General features: G+C 41.9%; 1 long non-coding RNA gene across 1 annotated transcript in view; it reads left to right on the top strand.

The window, feature by feature from the left end:
• Nucleotides 1-13,445, top strand: part of LOC146198942 (uncharacterized) — a 49,624-nt gene extending 36,179 nt beyond the window's left edge. The window contains exon 2 of the long non-coding RNA XR_014704738.1: nucleotides 13,118-13,445. This is a non-coding gene — a long non-coding RNA (uncharacterized LOC146198942). The remainder of the gene's footprint in view (nucleotides 1-13,117) is intronic.
• The last annotated feature ends 6,895 nt before the right edge of the window (nucleotides 13,446-20,340 follow it).

The following is a 20,340-nucleotide window of genomic DNA, read 5'->3' as shown; positions in this document are numbered from 1 at the left end:
GAGCTCAGTTTTTTTCTCAGTGAGTATTGTTTCGTGAGACAGTTTTTTTTATTTGCTGTGAAAAAATAAAATATTTGTATATTTGTTTTTTACAATAATGTACTTAAATGTCTTAGCCAAATTTAATTCAGCAAATCATACATAAAAATGCAGGACAGTGGGAGAAAAAGCTTGTCAGGAAACGGCTTGACAGTTCCCTGTGCCCTATAAATCAGTCCCTCAGCCTTTAATATAAGAGGTTAACAATACTGCTTCCTTGCGAGTAACTTGATGTCGCAATATGGAGCTGTTAAAGATAATATGGCAAAACAATATTATGGGGTGTAACTCTATAAACTATATTACCTGCGCGCTCTTTAATTGTTAGAGTAGTGTTTGACAACAAGGCCTGCCTTACTGCCAAAAACGATGAGCTTATCTGCAGACCTACCTATGTGGCCTCATCATCATCATCATCATCATCATCAGCCTGATTATACCCACTGCAGGGCGAAGGCCTCTCCCATATTTCTCCATCTAACCCGGTTCTGTGCTAGCTGCATCCACTTGACCCCTGCGAACTTCTTAATCTCATCCGCCCACCTAACTTTCTGCCGCCCCCTGCTACGCTTTCCTTCCCTTGGAATCCAGTTTGTTACCCTATGTGGCCTATGTGGCGTCTAATCTTTCTTGCCTCACCATTCTATATTTGGCGGTTTTAGCTCCGTATTAAATGACCGTTACATGCTACTATAATACCTTTCTTTCTTGGAGGCCGACGACCATGCGCACTGCTGTTCAAATTTTTTGGGGAGCTTGCCCTGGATGGTAAGAGCCGATTTTGGCCCTTTGCACAGTTTGGTGTTAAATATCCATTTGGCAAGCATTTCATCTCAGTTTTCCAGCCACAAGGAAGCTTGTACACAATAAATGACTGGTGGCCACCCGGCATCACTGGGAATTAGACCCCTGTACTTCCATCCTATTATGCAGGTGCTCAAATTAATCTGCGAGCCAGGAAACGCAAGATGGGCACACTGTGACAAATATGAATGCATAAAAGCTGTTGAGGGGATCAGACCCCGTAATCCAAACAGACTAGTCTACTAGTCAAACCACTCTGTGCACCGAGAAAAGCAATGTGCGTACACTGTGAAATTATGAAATAATAGCTCATTAGGGCTCCCACGCAGGAGTTCAATCATACTGTAAGAAATGTGAAAGCAAAAAGGTCTGCATACTAAGTAGGCAAAATGTGCATACGGTGGCGAATATCAACCGTAAATGTTCATTTAAATGCATCGGAAAGAACAGTATTGTGACAGAATAGCTCTGGACAAATAGCATGGCGACAGAACAGCGCTGTGCAGTTTGCTGCAGCTTTTCTCAAACTCTGCGCACATCAGAATTACTGGTTGTGCACTCTTTTCTTGCTTGGCTTCAATAAGGTAGTTTTATCTTTATTGGGCAAGGAGAACCTGAAGGACACCATGTTATTAAACGTAACCTATCCTAATCTAAGAAACCTCGGCAGCCAGCTAACAATGTAGTTATCGTGTTCTAGAAAACTCAGTTGTGGCCTGGATATGATCCCATGTGCACGCACATGCGGGGCTCGGATAAAATAAATCAAACAAAGCACATGAATATTGAGCTTTGAAATTGAACATACGAAGTTGCATGCTTTGGAACAAGTAAATATGATGCTCAGAAACGTAAAGACTCGCATAAACTGGCAAAGCTTACATCAAGTGGTAGGGACAATTTTGTTTCTTTAAAAGCTATTAACTAAGGCCTCCGCTCAGCCAAAGGCGTTGTCGGTAAGTCAGTTTCTGTAGCCAACAGCTGTTTGATCAAAAATGAAAATAACTGAAATGAAAAAAAAAAAAACTTCCCTGGCGCGAGAACACAGGGCTATGGAAATAGATGAGCTTCTCTAGCGACTGCATTAGACTACTAAACCATCACCGCTCCCCGATAGCCTTCAATTGGACCAGTTCTCGGCACGACCAGCTCTCAAACATGAAATCATAACCCGGTTGCCTTAAATACACAGCAACAATAACAAAGGTTGCTAAACAGCACCCAACACACCCAGGTTCCTACTGGAATTCGATTTGGTTTATCGATTCCACGTACAAGCGAGATGACGCAGGGATTAAAGGCTATGTGGATGTCGAGACATCAAAGCATATCTCCGCTCTTTTAATAAATCACGAGAACTGAAATGCCTAGCTCCAAATCCCGCTGCCACTTTGGTTAGGAGCATGACTACGACAATTCTCTGCTCCCGAAGCACTGCACTGTCTTATTGTTCTCCGTGCTCTGTTTTGTCACTGTGCTGTTTCTCCCGGCAGGCTATTAGACGCGCACTCCTTTTTACGAGTGCAAATTTATCGACATTCTTTTTATTTCTGTGTCCTGTGTTGCCATTGCTTTGTGGGCTGTTTTGTATGGATTCTGCATTTTCGTATCATGGTATTCCGTGTCCCTCTAGCCAGTCGGAGCGACGCTAAATTAATTGGCGCAACATTCAGCTCTCAAGATTCCCTACAAAGGCAATGCATGAAATCGTACAGCTTTATCATACAAGGGCTAACCACTCATGAAGTTCATCACATCAGTCTATCTGAGCTTCTGTAAATTTTTGCTTCTCCTACATCTATTCTAGCGGACCTGAATATTCTTTCTAAACTGTATTTTATTTATTTTATTTCATTTTTTACGAGTGTTGTGTGTTTACCCGTTTAACAAAGAAATATTTTTTTTCGCATGAAGGTATCGTCCAAAACATAAATGCGAAAAGCTCTCTGACATAATTGTGGTACCATGAGTGCCATCGCGTGCGTTTCAGATGCCTTAATGAAGTATTATCTACGTCCTTCCATTTCACCTGGTCACTTTAGCTTACGCCTTCCAATCCTTCTCTAGGCACAAACGTTATTCGCTTTAAGGAAGCTTATACACGTTCATTCACCGACACATTTCCGCTGTTCGCAATATGTGGAACAGTAATGCTTAATTTTTTACACATTTTTGCTAATAGCACAGGCATAATTTGAAACGGCAATAGTAAGGCGTGCATACATTTCTTGTACTTACGAGAGCACGATTTTATGAGCATCAGGCATGGCGATCACACTTCCGCTTGCGCAGCAGTATGCATACGCAACCACATTTGCTATGAACTACGGCCTGTCGCATATTACCTCTGCTGATAAGCGTACGATATTTACGTTCTAATATCCTGTATGAAATGTTGTACGCTGTCTGCGGTCATTTTCATGAATCCTGTTTAGAGTGTGCCTGCTCAGTATACAGCGTCCGAAAAACCTATGCCCAAGCACGAAGACTCCTTAATCGCAGACGTTTTCATGTTTGCACTCTCATCCCCAAAGATATGAAAGCTCTTACGCTTTCTTGCATCTCCATGCATTATTCTTAAATCACGGAGTAACAAACACGCCTGGACGCAACCCCGGGACAAGTAAAGACTCTTATTGAATCGTCACTGTCCTTAGTACTGGCCGATAAATTGGTACAAATGAGCATGTCGACATCGTTACTGCTCACGATCCTGCCGCTTCGCGTGTCGGATTGTTGCTTCACGTAACAAAACCAGTGGCCAAAACCCTGCAACAAGATAGTGGCGCATTGCTGTACTGCTCAAGACTTGATGAAAAAGAAGTACGGTCAAAATAACGGACAGGATTGAAAGAAATGTTACTCAAAAATCTCTTTCTAGGCGCTAAACAAAAAAACAAAAAAACTGTAAGCACCAAGTAAACTTACCTGTGGCAGAAATGGCAAAAATATGACAATAAGAGTCTGCCAAAAGAAAAACATTTCTGTAATAATTCGTAGGGGAAACAATGGCCTTTTTGAAACGAATTCTATTTGAATCAAAAACATTATTTGAGCGTTCAAAAATGTAGCGGCTAGGTATATTTTCTGCTAAGAAATATTTAAAAAATATTCTGGTATAGAGTAGTACTTAGGATTTGACGTCCGAAAACTACATATAGGAAAATGGGCGCCGGGTTTGAGGGCTCTGGATGAATCTCGGTCCCGTGGGGCTTTTTTATGTTCGCTGACATTGCACATTTCACGGACTTCTTTCGTTTAGCCACAAGCCTTGGCAGCCGAGTGCTGCATCGAATCAGTGACTTCAGTATCAGGAGGCGAAAGCCAATTCTATTCAGCCATCGTAGCGGGGCGCCCAAAGTTTTTGATTTTGGTATCAGCTTCATTGCTTAACATAGCGAATAAGTCCGACAGCATACATGCCTATACACTGTGAAAAAAAAAAAAAAAAGCCAGTCGCTATGGCTTAGTGGGTAAGGAGCCAAATGCCGTTTTTCAGGACGCGGGCTTGATCTCGTCTTCAGCAGCCAGTTTCCGATGAGGGCGAAAAGCAGTGCAGCCGTGTAGTGTGCGATGCGAACGCACCACACGTGATCGAAATTTCCGCGCCCTCTACTTCGGCTTCCCACATAGCCTGAGTCTCTTTCGTGCTTTTAACTTTATGAATCCCACCGTATAAACATAATGAAATGCAAATTCAATGAAGAAGCAGGAAAATTTTAAACGCCTATTGTTCTCTTTACTATTTTCTAGGTGTGAAATCCGCGCCAGCTACAAGACTCCTACTAGCGTAGTATCTGTGTAAATATTTCATTATTTTTATTATTTTTACGTGGTTTTTGTGTAATAATATTGCAAATATACTCAGGTCGAAAATGAAGCGTTGAAAACTGTACATCAAAACACACCTCATGCACAAACCCCCTGCCCCGCCGGGGTGGCGCAGTGGTAAGACGCCCGACTAATGTGCCGGAGTTCACGGGTTCGAACCCGACCTCGGCGGCTGCGTTTCGATGGAGGCGAAACGAAGTGGCGTCCGTGGGCTGGGCGATGTTAGTGCACTTTAAAGATCCCCAGGTGGTCGAAATTACTCCGTAGTCCTCCCTTACGGCTCCCCTTTCTCTCTTTCACACACACAGGTTATGAAGAAAGAAGCTTTGACCATTCACTGTAAGATAAATATTCCAGATTCTTAATAATTTGCGCAGTAATTGCACATGCGGTGGGTGAGAAGTCACGGTATTTAGGTAGCACGCAGTCAAAACAGCAGCATTGCTATTAGCGGATGTGTTTCTCGCAATAAAAATCGCAGACCGCGAAAAATGAGCAGTTCAATTTAGCATCAAAACGAATCCAAACTCCATTAACATCAAGCTGGTACATCCGCGAGTATAGAGAAGGCGTACGCAGTTTCTCACATTCAAACCAGCACTGACGCGTTCTAAAAGCGAAAAAGAAAAACTGTTCCTAAGATGAAAGACTTTGCAACGGAACTTTAAGCACTGCAATTTGCTTCCAACAGTGACAGAAAAACACATGCGTTGCAACAAAATGTATGGTACATTGATTGGAATGGCCCCTCAGTTCAGGGTCAACGCTGCGTTAAACAAAGGGCCAAGTGTGTTTACTGCATAAGAGAGGTTTCGCTCACTGAGAGATAGATGGTCGACAACGCAGAGTTCACCGTCCCAAGAGCCCTTTTCTACATCTGAAACGATCCTTGTAGCAACGTGCGGATAGTACCTACCCATTATAAACTGCAAAGCGGATGCTCGTACTACTAAATTAAATACACATTCATTAGTTTCTTGCGTCGTCCAGTAATCAAATCGCTCATATATTCTGCAATACAGAAAAAGATAAGGATGGGCCTTAAGGGCAAAGAAATTGGTGCTTAGCGTCAGGACGCCGAGAATAAAACTGCTTGAAGGTTTAAGGAAATTTAAAAGAAGAGGAAGCATCAAGGATAGCAAAAATAAAAATAAAAAACAACGCCTACATACGAAGAGCTCACTACCTAAGAAACTATAAATGTTCTACCAAGACGTTCCTCATTTATCTCAGAATAAATCGCATCATTCGTAGTCCTAGTAACCTTCAAATCGAGGTCAAGTGCGTCTGAAGATTTGAAAGGGAACCAAAGCAAGTCGACTTCGGCTGCGCTTCATGGATCGCAATGATCCGTCCACAAGGGTAGGAGATCAAGTGAAGCGGAGCCATTTTTTTAGGGGGGGGGGGGGGGGGGATGGACAAGATGCTTTTTTGCCAGTATAGAGGACTGCCGCAGCTTACGCCGTGGAAGTTGTGACCAAAGAAAGCAGTTGCGGGAAGATCAGCAATGACGCGCTGCAGCAAAGCTGGCGTTAGCTTTATGCGCATTACGAGGACTCAATCTTATTTGATCTGGAAAATTGGCTTCACTTCCATGGGCAAGCATTGCCTTTCATTAACGGATGAACGGATACTATAATAAGTGAATCTTATCCTCCAATGATCCACGCTTTTTCCTCTTGTGCATTCCGATAGTTGGAAGTCGTTCATGAGGAAAAATAAACTCATTTCGTATTAGGATGCCTGTTCTTTTTTTTAAGACTGGCGCGCTATAGCGTCAGTTTTCTTTTCTTCAGTAATAACCACTGCAGAGGCTTTTTGCTCTCACTCATGAAACTAAAGATCGATCATAGAGAAGTACATTCAAACAATTAGCATATTTCTGTTCTCGCATTTAGAAACTATTTTAAAGCCATTCAAATTTCCTGTCAGTTTAAATTATTTTTTTTTCTCAGCGTTGTTTTTTTCTTGGAAAGATAAAGGATGTGTCCACAAAAAATATGGATTTACCTCACGCAGTGGCCATGAAAGAAAATTTGCAAATCTCGCTTTCCAACTCGATCTTCAGGTTTTAGGCAGTGCATGGAGACTTCTATATAACAAAAATACCGCCATTCTTCCACTACTGTTTAAAATACATCCGCTTTGTGAGCAGAAACCACTTTCTCAAGTTAAGTTCGAAGTTTGCAGCTAATGTGACCTGGACATGCAGATTATTTAGCTTCAGTTCAGAAGTGGTTCAAACCAAAAATAACACTGAATATTTGCTTATATCACGTACGGAATAGCGCTCCACGTATCGTATATTTACACTCGATAGGTACTCGAACTGGATGGAAGATTATTTGAGCTCCTTGAGAAAATTTTATGTTATGTATATTGTATTATAATATTGTTACGATGGCGGCAAGCCGATAAAAAAGACGACAGAACATGACTGATGGCGATGGTAGATGACGATTAATGGAATGTTAGCGGGCCTAGTGCGAGCGCTCCTGCCCGTGCCACTGCCCGCTTCTTCGTCGTTGCCCGTCCGTAACATGACCTGGGGCCACCAAACTATCGTCCCGATCGTGGACGATGAAGTTTACCGATGGTTATGATTCCATGGCATAATGATGGGCGTGTCCGGATGTTTGAAGAAGAAGAGGAAGAAGGAAGAATAGAACGGCTTGCCGGCACGATGATACCCGATGAACCTTGGCCAAGGACACTCTCGGTCCGCACGTTGCCACGACTCGATGGCGGAGGCCAAGGCACGCACCGCATGGCTAGGCAGGGGAGGTTGTCTTGAAGTGTAGAAGTGTAGCGGTGTCGGGTCGTGGGGTCTTTGGCCAGCACATCTGGTCAGTGGGGTCGCATATGGTCCTTGTGGTGTCTCCTTGAGTCTTGTGGTCATGTGTGGCGTCTCGGGTATGTCTCTCCTTCGTCGTGTCTTGTGGTCGGGGCGGGGGAACGGGGCGGAGGAATGGGCAGATCTTGCTGGGTCCGGCAGGCTGGGGAACAGCCATGCGATGCCTCCTAGCCTTCCCCACAGCGCAAAAAGTCGCAGGGCGCCGAAGCTTCGAACCACGATGAGGGGGGTGATGATGAAGAACTCCGCACCTCCACCAAATGTTACGATGCGGCAAGCCGATGAAAAAATACGACAGAGCATGACCAATGGCGATGGTAGATGACGTTTAATCAAATGTTAGCGGGCCTAGCGCGAGCGCTCCCGCCCGCGCCACTGCCCGCTTCTTCGCCGTTGCCCGTCTGTAACAATATGTAGGAGCAGCGCAAGCCATGCAATGCATCCATGGCGTCTTTAAATTCATGTCCCCAACTTTCAGTAGGAAAGCGCTTGTCCACACGCGTTTTCTGTAGTCAAATAAATTTTTGAAAATACTCCTGCGTTATTTGGTAATGCAGAAGTGGTTTTGGAGCGCATAGTGTCGAGAACAGTCGAAAATTGAAACATAATAGAGGCCGCATAAACGATACAAACCATTAAAAAGAGGCTCTAACTATTCCATAGAAGTTAAAAATATGCTTAATGGGAGAGAATGAGTAACACCAGGTAACGAATTTCAGAATGGCATTAATCGAGGAAAGAAGCTGTATTTGAAAGTGGCCGTACAAGCAAATTAAGACGCGATTTTGAGGTGATGGTGTCTTCTAGTATTATATGGCTTAGACAGAATTAGGTACTTATCTGACTTAAGAAATCCGGAAAGAGGAGGTAATAATACAATGCATAAATGTAAGTGATTCCGTTCGGCGATCTGAGAGCGGGTCCAATCCCAGGAAGGAAAGCGCTTCAGAGGGTGAAAAATTCCTATCAATCATATGAAGCGAATCGCTTTCTTTTGAATGGCCTCGATTTGATTTATATTACGTGGTTTGTAGGGATTCCGGACAGGAGAAGCATATTCTAGTAACGGCTGTATAAATGGACTAACGTTAGTGGTTTAGTATGTATTGGGGCTTAAGTTATTAGGCGGCGCAGGTAGCCTAACGTTTTCAGTGCCTTTGATGTTATTAAATCTATATGTTTGGACCAAGACATACTGGGAGTGAAAACGAGACCAAGGCATTTATATTCATTAACGCTGTCAATGGGACGATTGTTAGCTTTTTAAGTAAAACGGAAGCCGACGTCCTGTTTGTGAAAGTCATAACGACGATTTTATGGATATTGTCATTTTCCTGGTATTGCACCCAGAGCGGAAATCAGAAAATAATTTTTGAAGCCTGAAATAGTCATCGAAACCAGAAATTTCATGATATAATAGGCAGACATCAGCATGCTAACGTAAATTGGAAGTTATGTTACGAGTCAAATAATTTATAAAGATCAAAAAGTAATGGACCCAACACCGAACCTTGTGGCACTCCTGAGGGCATTTCTACCATCCTGGAGTTAGTTCTGTTAAAAGACACGAAATGAGATCGATTGGAAAGAAAACGAGCTTAGAAGGCGGGGAGTATCAAAGCAGGCATCAAATTTGTACATCAATTTAGGGTGAATCACTGTACGGAATGCCTTTGAAAAATAATTTAAGATTGTGACTATTTGATTGCCCATAAATGTCATGCGTGAATTCACTGAGCTGTGTCAAGGTGCTGAATTCGCCTCTGAAAGCGTGCTGAACATTATTTAGGAATTGATGTGACTCAAGATATTCAATAATATGTTTCTAAATATTGTGTTCTAAAATTTCGCAGGAATGAGAGGTTAAAGAAATGGGTCTATAATTAGATATAATATGTTTGGCACCAGCCTTGAATACAGGAACAACTTCAGCCATCATCCAGCATAAGAGACCTGTACAGGTTGCGAGATAAAATATGACAGTAAGGTAACGACAGGTCCATAATGAGTACCGTACCAGAAACAAGTCTGGGATGCCATTCGGCTCAGCGGACGTTTTAATGTCGAGTTTCAACATTAAGCTTAAAACGCCTTTCTCGGTATTGTTAATGTTATTGATGAACACGTCGCTACGACTTATGGTAACTGGCTGGAGGATATTACTGTCAAGAGTATAAACAGAGTTGAAATAGTCGATAAATGCATTTGATTTTAGAAATGAATCATTAGGTGACTATCGTTAATCATCATTAAAATAGCAGTCGTATCACTTGGTAAAACCGACGAGCGACATTTACGTAGGTTAGCTTTCAGTAAGTCTTGCAGCTGCACACGAAAGAAGAAATACTCAGTGTAGTTATAAGGCGTCGAAGCTCCTCTTTGGCTTTAATGAAACATGCCATGGCCGCCTGATTATTTGAGTGCCTCCTACGCCTTAGCCTGTGCACACGCCGTGTTAGATGCAGGATATCTGATGTCATCCAGGGATGTGGGGATATTTTACTTCTTTGTATTGAGAGGAACAAAACATTCAATACAATTTTAACGAAGGATTGAAAATAACTCACCAATTCATTGACATAACAAGTGGAACTCAATGCAACAAATTCTCCAAATTAATCAGCCAGTGTGTTTGTTATTGAAATGTCTTCAGTGCGATTGAAAGGAAAAAACTTGGAGAAAAAAAAAGTTCTGTTTAGTAACCGAGAAATTCAAAGAAACAGGAACGGCCCGATGGTCAAAGATTCCATCAATGACGTCACTTCTGCAGCCCTTTGAAATAATGTTAGAACTAACGAAAACCAAATCAAGCAGACCATCGTACCTTGTAAGTTTATTGGTGATCTGGATGAGGTCGAACAAGCGGGAAAAGGTAAATAATTCTCTATTTATGACGGTTTCTTTCATAAGTGTCAAATTAGGCCGATCAATGACGTAGGCAGTAAAATCACTCATACAAATGAGCTGCCCATATTAAGTTGGTCCTGGTTAATATAGTGGCTAACAGATTGAATATGGTAGAAAGAGGAACTTGGCGAACGGTAGAAGACGCCTATCACGACGTGTGCTTTCTCTCGATAAAGTGTACACCAGACTGACAATGTTGAAAACTTAAGGTCTAACCTAAGAAGCAATGTTACGCCGCTACCTTTTGAGTGACATCGATCAGCTCACAAACAGAAACGTATTGCGACAATCTTGATAAGATTAACGATAATCGAGCACTTGCATGAACGCTACTCAAATTCACTTGACACCATGTTAGCTGTTTTTGTTAACATAACATGAAATTGTCGATATTTTCTGGGAAAGAGCTTCTGTACGTATTTCTTTCTTTAGATCTTCTATAACATCGAGATAGCAATAAATATATCAACTCATATTCTATGTGCAAGCTTCTAGCTTTTACGTATAATATAAAAAAATGCTCTATTGGATTTCTACGAGTGTGAATGACTTTTTGTCATCAGTGGGCAAAATCCAAAAGGTAAATTTTCCCGCACGTCGGAACCTTTCAATAGGTTCATAAAAGTTACAATATCCAATGTTGCTCACAATATTTTTCGCACAGAATACTTTGGTTTTATGTGGTGGTACTAGGGCTCATTGTGATCGTAGAACAAGTAGTCATCGTAGCCATGGTCACTCATAGCAAGTTACAGTATGGACACGTAGGGCAATTCTTGGCTCGATTGCTATCATAGCAGCACACAGGTAGGCGGACGGAGACCGGAGTACACGGGAATTGACGACATGTATGGTTATAGAGTGCACGGAGAGGCTTTAGTGCTTAAATTTCATAAACAAATAGCCTTTCTCAGATTTCGAAAGTGATCAGGAAGTAAGCACGGTCGAGTAAATTCTTAGTGAATTGATCACAATTTATTTTTTAAACGTCCGTTGCCTTGCCAGACCTGTGCGCATTGAAGGCTATCGGACGTTTTCTGCTTTATTTCTATCTTCTATTTGAAGTCTTCCCTTGCATCAAGAAATAACAATTGCAGCAGTTGTGCAGTTATTTAACTGACTGTCTCTTAAAACGTAATGCATATAAAACATTCATAAGTTCGAAACATGGTGCTCGTGACATCTTTTTGTTTTTTTTTTTGCTCGCTTTTGGGATTTAAATCCTTCAGTATTGACAACTACATCTCGTGTGATTGCTTATCTGCGAGAGGTCCTTGTCGCGCACAGTGGTGTAATAACATTCCTTAAGGGGTCAGCAGTAGTTGCTCGAAATCGCAACGATGATACAAAATAAACTCGAACGCGTGAACACTGTCGCTCCTTGTATTACAGCGCCGACTCTGTTGATAATTTTTGTGGTATAATCAACGGTATAATCAACAGGTATAATCAACGAGGGCAAAATTTGCGTCGCGTCTTCTTCCTATCAATTCTCATTCATTTGTGTCTACTATATTGTGCTTATACACAATACCGGCGAAGCCTCAATCAGAAGATACGTTTTCATTTTCAGTGCATTCGCTTTCAGTGACATGCATGAACCTCATGCACAAGGGAACTTTTCTGCGTCAATACGTTCTCACAATGCGCCTAGGTGGTATCGATGTACACCTGCTGTAGTTCTGAAATGCTTTCAACTTTTTTCGTATGTGTTTTCTGCAAACGATAACGTAAGGCTCTAGCTCTGAGATTTATGGCTACCTGGGCGACCGTATATGGCTTCCCGACTATGAATTGGCGCTCAAATAAAAACAGGACGGCGAAACAGAGACCTCACAAGTGCGCACTTTGTTTTCCAAAATTTTTTTAATGGTGCTAAGCTGTTCCTATATAACTCTGCCTCTGCATTTTCTCCGAACTCGCTCTATATATGGAAGCTCTAACTTACCCGAGGACCTAATATCTTAGGCTTGCATAAAAATATATGAACGCGACGCGCTTTAGTGGAGATGCTGCCTAAAGATTGCGGCGAGAAATTAGTACATTGATTGAGGCCAATAACTAACGTGGCACGGGCTTTATTAGTAAAAAAAAAATGCGATTATCATCGGAAAGGTACAGTTGGCTGACTTCTCATGGCCAGAACCGCATTAGTGCGTTCCTCTTCATGCGAAGTGCAGTCCTCATTCGCTGCCTCTTAAGAACCTCTACTAGCATCCAACGAATAACTGAACGCAACCGTCTAAATGTCTGGTGATAAGTCTTCTACATTAAAAAGCAATTTTTTCCCCCTATTTCAGTTTCTGATATTCTTGTTTTAGATTTATCTGATATTTTTATTATTTGCGCATATTTATATTCTACAGCTTCAGCTGTTCCTCTAAATGCCGACACACAGCTCCGACAGTCAGAATGTTCTGAAGGTGAAAACATGAAAAACTGCAACAAATAACAATAACAGCCTCTTCACGAGTTGAAGGAGAGGTGTCGGAGCATTCAAATAGATTGCTAGAACAAATATCTCGGAAGCAAAAAATGTGGCGAAAAGTAGGGGACGTCTGTAATGCTATTTCCACTTGCTTGCTGTTTTTTCTGTGTTCATTGTGGCCGTCCTAAATTTACCGAGTGCTTCCCTGTACAAATGAGAGAAAAAAATATCATTTGTTATGATCCATTCTACAGAGCAAGACTTCAGGCCGCATTGTCATTGCTACGCTTTGACTGGGACTCCCAACTTCCATGCACAATGCCTTCTGCCGGCTCGTACCTGCACTGACCTCATTTATTTCATTTTATTAAATCGACAAGTTATGTAATCTGCTACTGCCTTTTTTGTTTCTGTATTCACTTTCAGCTTTCGTTTGCCACTCACAAAAAAGTTGGAGGAATGAAGGAGGTGGGGTAGTTCTATGTTCGCATAATTACCAACGCCGGCTTTCTTCTTTCGAAGCTTGTGAGAGCAACTTCTCTCGCTAGCCGAACAGTTATTGCAATAATAAAATTGTAGAAATTGACGCATCGCATGTACATTTCTGTGGGAAATAAAACAGTGGTATCGCATGGGAATATTTTTTTGTCATTTAAAAGAGAATATCATTTTTTTTTACTTCTTTCGCATTCACCATTTGTCAATCATTAATTTGCTGCCGGTGTAATAAAGTTCTTGCTAAAAGGTGGGAGCGCTGCGTTTCTTTTTCTTTCCTCCTCGTGTTGGTACGCAATCAAGAAAGAGAAATTATTTCAAGTTTTTTGATGTCTATTACCGACATTCGTCAGTTTATTGTTTACAGCGGTTTCGCAGGTCTGATAGGTAATAAAAATACAGAGAAGGGGTAGTTATGTTCGCAAATAAATGTTGGCTGACAGTGGGCACTCATTTTAGTCTCGATTGCTGCCTTCCTGGTGGCTAAGTTGTACCGAAACCTCGAGCTGACAACGTATAGCGAAAATCTCAAATTTAGAGAAAGACGCGGTAGCGCCCACGAGCTCTTGAAATGGCTCGTTTTTTTTGTGTTTTTTTTTTACCCTCAGAGCTCACACCGTTGTCAAGCCATTAGGTGCCTGTGTTACCGCAATTTCTCAGGGAAATCAAACGTAACCGGAGGATATGAAATTCTCTCCAATGTTCGATTCGTACCGGAGCGGGCTGCTGTGAGATTTCACAATCAGACGCATTCAGAGGTTTGTTTTTATTTAATACTTACACTTGGCAGTGAAAAGACTTGAGAGTGCTCCTTTTGTTCTATTTTGTCTAACAGTTCTTGTGTATATCGCTACATCCCACCTTGGGAGCCCAAGGCTCCCCATCATTTGCGTAGTTCCCATCCAAATTCCTGAAATCACGCTCGGCATCTGAATGGAATAAGATTGGTAGGTGCGATAAATTTGCATCTGGGTATAAGCACAAAAAGGCGATAGGACCTCAAGAGGGCAGTTACAATAGATCGCTGCGCAGCTCTGAACGCTCTTATAGATCAAAGGGATCTCAAATTATTCAAGCGTTCGTCTGTTGATTTTTGCTGCTCGACATTTAAACAAAACAAGGTCTCTTTTTTTTTTTCTTAAGTTCTTGTAACTTTTTCTGCACCTTTTCTCGATTCTTATGTCTCCTTCATAAAATAGTTTTCGTAGCCATATCTGTATGTTAATCGAGATCACATACAGGTACAACGGGTGCACAATCTATTGCACTCAATGTATCTGTTCTCAAACTTATCGCAACTCTTTATAGTAATGCTTAAAAGCTCGGAATTTTATTATTGGAAAACAAATTCAACTATTTTACCCTCTAAAAACTGGGATTTTCTTAGAGTGTAATCGCAGGCATGTTCTGATAGTCTCTTTATTCTGTCTCTAGTTTGCGAGAATTAACCTTTCTCAATAATAACGTGTTCGGACATAGTGCCGATAATTGAATCGCCCCGTAACGGTACTTTCTACTGGCACGACGAAAGGTTATGAGGAATTCATATTTCGAGCGAGCGGTTCATATCATTTGTTTTAATTTATATATGATTCAGCTTGGTAGATTTTGAAACGCATTTTGTTTTCTTCCAGAAGTATGTAAGCCACGCAGAGGAAACTTTTCGATCATACTTGTACAAGAATTGTCTGTTCCTTTCTACAATCTGGATTAAGCATTTATGCTTAGATCAAAGAATCCGATGAAGTCACTGCACACGTCAGTATAACTCTAATGCGTCTTTTATTACAAAAAGTAGCGCCGTCTCCTGCCCAAAACAGTGCAGAACGCCAGTTTCGCGTATTCGCGGGCAGAATACCGGTACAGCTGCATTTACCTCACAAAGCCTTGAATCACAAAAGCCAACAAAGTTTCTGACTCTGGATTTAGTGTAGGCCATGCTAGATGTGGCCCGAGGCCCCATCGGTAGCGTTGCCCTTGCTGGTCATGCGCATGCAGCTTCCCAAAAGGGACTCAGGTTATGAGAGATGCCGTAGGGGAGGGCTCCGGAAATTTCGACTATCTGGGGTTCTTTAACGTGCACTGTCATCGCACAGCACACGGGAGCCTTTGCATTTCGCCTCCACCAAAAAACGGGCGCCGCGGTCGGGATTCGATCCCGCATTCTTGGGCACAGTAGTCGAGTGCCTTAACTATTGCACCAACGCGGCGGGACTTACGAGATACTTGTTTCTGTCAACTTTCAATTTATAAATGCACATGCACTTCTGCTCATTTTTCGGAACGGATTTTTGTCCTGCGTCTACTGGTGATTTGTAAGAATGGTGAGAACCGTCAAGCGGTGTGTAATTTAACTGCTCTTGTTATCATACTACTCTGTTTGTACAAACTGAAAAAGGATTTATTTACAAATCAATTGAGTTATCGATCGTTCGACCTAACCACGAAAATAAAGCCTTCATTTGGTCAAAAGGAGGATTATGACACCAACGTACATTGAAATATTTTCAAGGGGCGCCGAAGAATACCTGCCTTATTTTTTAAAGTACGAAAGAACTTCAATGTACACACGATTGGCCGTATGAACGATTAAATGTCAACGAATCAAACAACAATCAATGCAACAACTAAACGTCTTCTGTTCTTATTCGCCTCTAAACACCATTCGCAGCGACACTTACAAGCCGTTCATTTCTTCGCATGTTGGCCAACGCACTGCAAAAGGATATATTCACATCTTTTTCCAGAAACTTAATTTTACTGCCGCACCTTTCAGCGTTGTGAAACGTTTGAAAGCTGTTTCCGCCTTTGTATATTTTTCTTGTCTCTAGAAAAATAGGGGTTGCAATCTCTCTCCACAATTTTACGTCAAAAATTATTTCTACCGCACAGCCTGCAACGTCTGGTGCAATTGTGTGAACAAATCTCGTGGAATGCCGCGAATAAATCTCGCCGACGCGGGATTTTCACCACGAGCCTACAAACGCTTTTGTCTTATTATGTATTCCCTTCTTTGGGTCCATTACATTATCTTTTTTCCTTTTCCTGTGCGCCCTCCCAATCCGCCGAGCTCTTATACTAACTGCTCTCAAGGAAATACTAATGACTGGCACAAAGAGTAAACATTAATTGCATTAATATCACCGAAATTCACAGCAGGACTGTGGAAGCTGAAAGTTTACATGCAAGAACACACAGTGCATGTAGACAAAATAGAATAATGTAAATGCAGTTTTCTGGTTTTAAAATAAAGAAACTGCCTGGAAAAGCAGATTATAATCTTTCCCATCCACCTCTCCCTAAAACGAAGCAGCAGTGGGTGGTCTTACTGGCAGGGCTTTTAATAGCATTTTAAGTTCGCGATGTGTGGAGTTAAACGGGGCGATAAGCATGCGCTTGCTAACGCTTGCGCCGACGCGCTCGCACGGGAAGGCGGAAAACATGGTGCGCATTTTACCGGCTTAGGCACATATATCTCTGTGAATTATACGGCCTTTTCATGGTGAAAAAACGCCTCTTTCCTCGTTTTCTATCGATCACCATGCATTTGACTTACAAGAGCGGTTTAACCACGCTGAAAAGGAGGCATGGAACGCAATGCCACTGAGTGCAATATTTTATAGCCGCAGACGCCCGAAAGTTTCAAAGCGCTCGCAAACTGAAAGAGAGACGTGGGCGCCACTCTATTTTATTCTGTTTTCAGCCTTGTCTTCCTTGACCACATTTGCAAGCGCGCTGGATCTGGGATCCAGAGCTGCATCATAAATCATCTCATGAAACCATGCTAAGAGATGGCGGCAACGCGTTTTGTCGTGCATTAGGAGTAGTTCTGCCCAGAGTCAAAAGCGACGACTATGTCGAGGCTCTTGAAGACAGCGGACATTGCTGCTTTCTAGCGTTGTCTTGAAGCTATGTCGTCGATCCCAGGTGGCTTAGTTATTCTCATTTATATCCACATTTTCCTAGGCTATCAACCACTCAGCTTTAGGCTGCCAAAGCAGAAACTGTTTTTGTGACTAGTCAATAAGCCTCCGTCAGGAGGAGACCAAGGAACGGGACAGCGGTATACGTCAGAGTATGGGGCAGAAAGTCAAATAGGGGGATGGTATGAGGAAGATTGTAAGGTGAAGGTGGCCCCCCTCTGCCACAATATCGGTTAATTGAAGATGTACGCAAGAAGCATTAGTCTTCCTGTGGGCGTATTCAGTCTGATGATGGTGAAAGAAAAAGGCTTGTAATTGAAAGTCGAAATAAGGAAAGCGACGAGGTTATTCAACTTCTCCGGGCATAGTTTATTCTTGATTATGATTTCATATACTAAGAATAGGAAAGCAATAACGGCCAGATTTCGTGGGAAGAGCTCAATTTAAATTACAAAAAATGCGGATGTTACGGAACCAACCCCTGACTAAACGCCATCGCAATGTGCAAATATTTTTCCGACGTCGTCGAGGGCTCACCAGAGAAATAACGTTGCCTCCAAGCAAGTTTGGGGAGGAACTTTCAAAGTTATTGCCTCATATTCATAATATGATTTGGTTGCTCTTCATTAATTCACGTATTGAAACATCTTTACCTGCTGCAGTAATATATATACCCCCTTTTTTACAATGGGAAAGGGGCGGGGGGTCGGTTTTCTTACTTAACTTGGGTAAGTGGCATCGATTCACTCCCGTGAATTGCGGCCACCAAATGCCGCGTTCAAATTCTTGACATCGATGATGTTACCTTCGTGGGCACTACTAGTTTAGCCCTAATGTAGCATGAGTGCCCATTCAAGTCACAATCCTCTCTGAATCCAGCTGTTTAAAATAAAATGAAAATACATGAAGAAAGCCCTTCGTGAACACTATTAGCTTCTCTTTTCATATTTTCCTTGAGGCCTCCGTGAAACGTATTCTGTTATTGGTTCAAAGTTTACCTTTTGCTTTGAAGCTGAAATGGCTTTATCGTCCAGATAAACGAGTACCGTGAAACCACTCCTGCAAATTTCGAGCGCGCATATTTCCTGCCTGTTAAAAAGGTATTGTCTAGCTGTTGATCAAACTCTTCCTACATAAACCAAACGTACGCTCCACGAAAACGCAGAGATGTGCGTAAGTATTTAAATCAGCATGGCACGCTCGTTATCTTCTTCTCAGTCCCTGTTTTATGCACTCTGATACGCTGAACATCTGTATTATGCACCGAAAAATTAGTTGCAAAACACAAATTTTATTATTACTTCCTAATATTTAATTGTCGGTTTATGAAACGACAGAGTTGCGACAGCGTGCGATGCGGAAACGAAAGAGGTGAAGCCTGTGTCTCTCGATCACTCCGCAATGTGCAGGCTTTAGAACTGAGACAGCTTCCCATACCGAGAGCAAGTAGTGTTGCAGGGGTGTAGCTGAATCAGTGCCGTCATTGATAGTGCTGGGAAATGTCTTCGACAGCTGCTCTAAATTTTCGGTACGAGGAGTTGAATTTATTTATTTGTCGATATCCAAATTCCTTCACAAAACTTGGTATTTGGCAGTCTGCGGATATGCAATAGGAGAAGCCAGATTAGCCCGTTGCCGAAAATCTTACCAAGTGCGGGAGCGAGGCAAGGTCGAAGGGGCAGTAAAGCCTGAAGCTGAGGCCAAATGACTAATGTTCGTGAAGCATGGTTCGTGTTTCAAAGACAATTTATGTCTACAATTTTTTTCATCACTAAAAACACAGTTTTAAATCGATTATGGTATATATAGGTGGATCCATGATACAGCTCCGATATGCGTGCAAAGTGCTTTCGGATAACTGAAGTTGTGAATCAGTCGCTAACCATACGGAACGAAAGCATAAACTAACCATTATTCTATAAATTCTCTACAAGCAGAAAAGTACACACTGATTCTACGAACTTACTTTTCACACCAATCAGCATTAGAATTCTATATTTTTCAATATATTGCTTCATTTATTTACCCTAAAAACATTGCGACGGATGCATCATACAGTGAAAGCGATGGACAGAATACCACAGTAATGTGGCGGCGTAAATAAAGAGCACTTAGGAAATACAGCGAAGTAAGCGCGTAATAACATTTTTACTACAGTATAAGGACACTAAAATAAGCAGAGGAGATGCATAACACTCAATAGGTAAATCGGAGTACAAAAGGAAAACCAAAGCTAGTACAAACCAAACAAAATATGAATAAATCTAACCTAAGGTGTTAGACCGTCTTTCAGTATTGCGGTAAACTGATCATGATTGATCATAATGATTATCCATTATCGATAATATCGCTGCACTAATTCATAAAATCTGGCTGCTGATATATTATAACGATTCTTTAATTAAACATTTTTCTACTCTATCACTGGTATAAAAATGTGGCTCTTAATAATTGATTGGTATGTCGGCTTACATATACAATATACATATTGAAAAACCGCAATAGAATGCGATGTAAATATCTATATATTCAAAACCCATTTGGCAGCACAGCCTAAATAGGAGCAGTGGTAGCTTGTTTGCGAAATGCAGCATTACAAGAACGCAAAAGATATTAATAATAGAGCAAAAGAATAAAATCTTGAAAGTTCACAGACCTTTTGAACATTCACTGGATTTCATTAATGAGGTAGCTACTTACACAAAGTAGAGTTAAATACTTATACCTGACACAGAATCTCCGATCTTCTCTTCTGTTTCCATCCACTGGCGTTTGGGCGCTTCTATCCAAGGCGAAAAGCTGCTGTAGCACTCCTCGTTTCCTCCTACTCTGCCATTTAAATATCTCTTTTATATCTTGTGATGCGAGCTACCCGCGAGCGCCATAGCACAAGGCGGGCAACTAATCTCTACTTCAGTTGAATCTCTGAGCGCGTGCATAAGAGATCACGGCCTTCTGGCTCCGCTTAGCAGGAGGCCCCGGTTTCCGCCTAATCCTCAGGTGTCGCAGAGCTGTCACCATGTGTGCTCCCAGTGAAGCGACTTCAAGCGCGTACGCCC

This window comes from Amblyomma maculatum, chromosome 2, assembly GCF_055883805.1.
Source record: "Amblyomma maculatum isolate TAMU_Amacu chromosome 2, ASM5588380v1, whole genome shotgun sequence".
NCBI classification, from domain to species: Eukaryota; Metazoa; Arthropoda; class Arachnida; order Ixodida; family Ixodidae; genus Amblyomma; species Amblyomma maculatum.
Note: the sequence above shows the minus strand (reverse complement) of the source record. Positions and strands in the feature narration are given on the sequence as shown.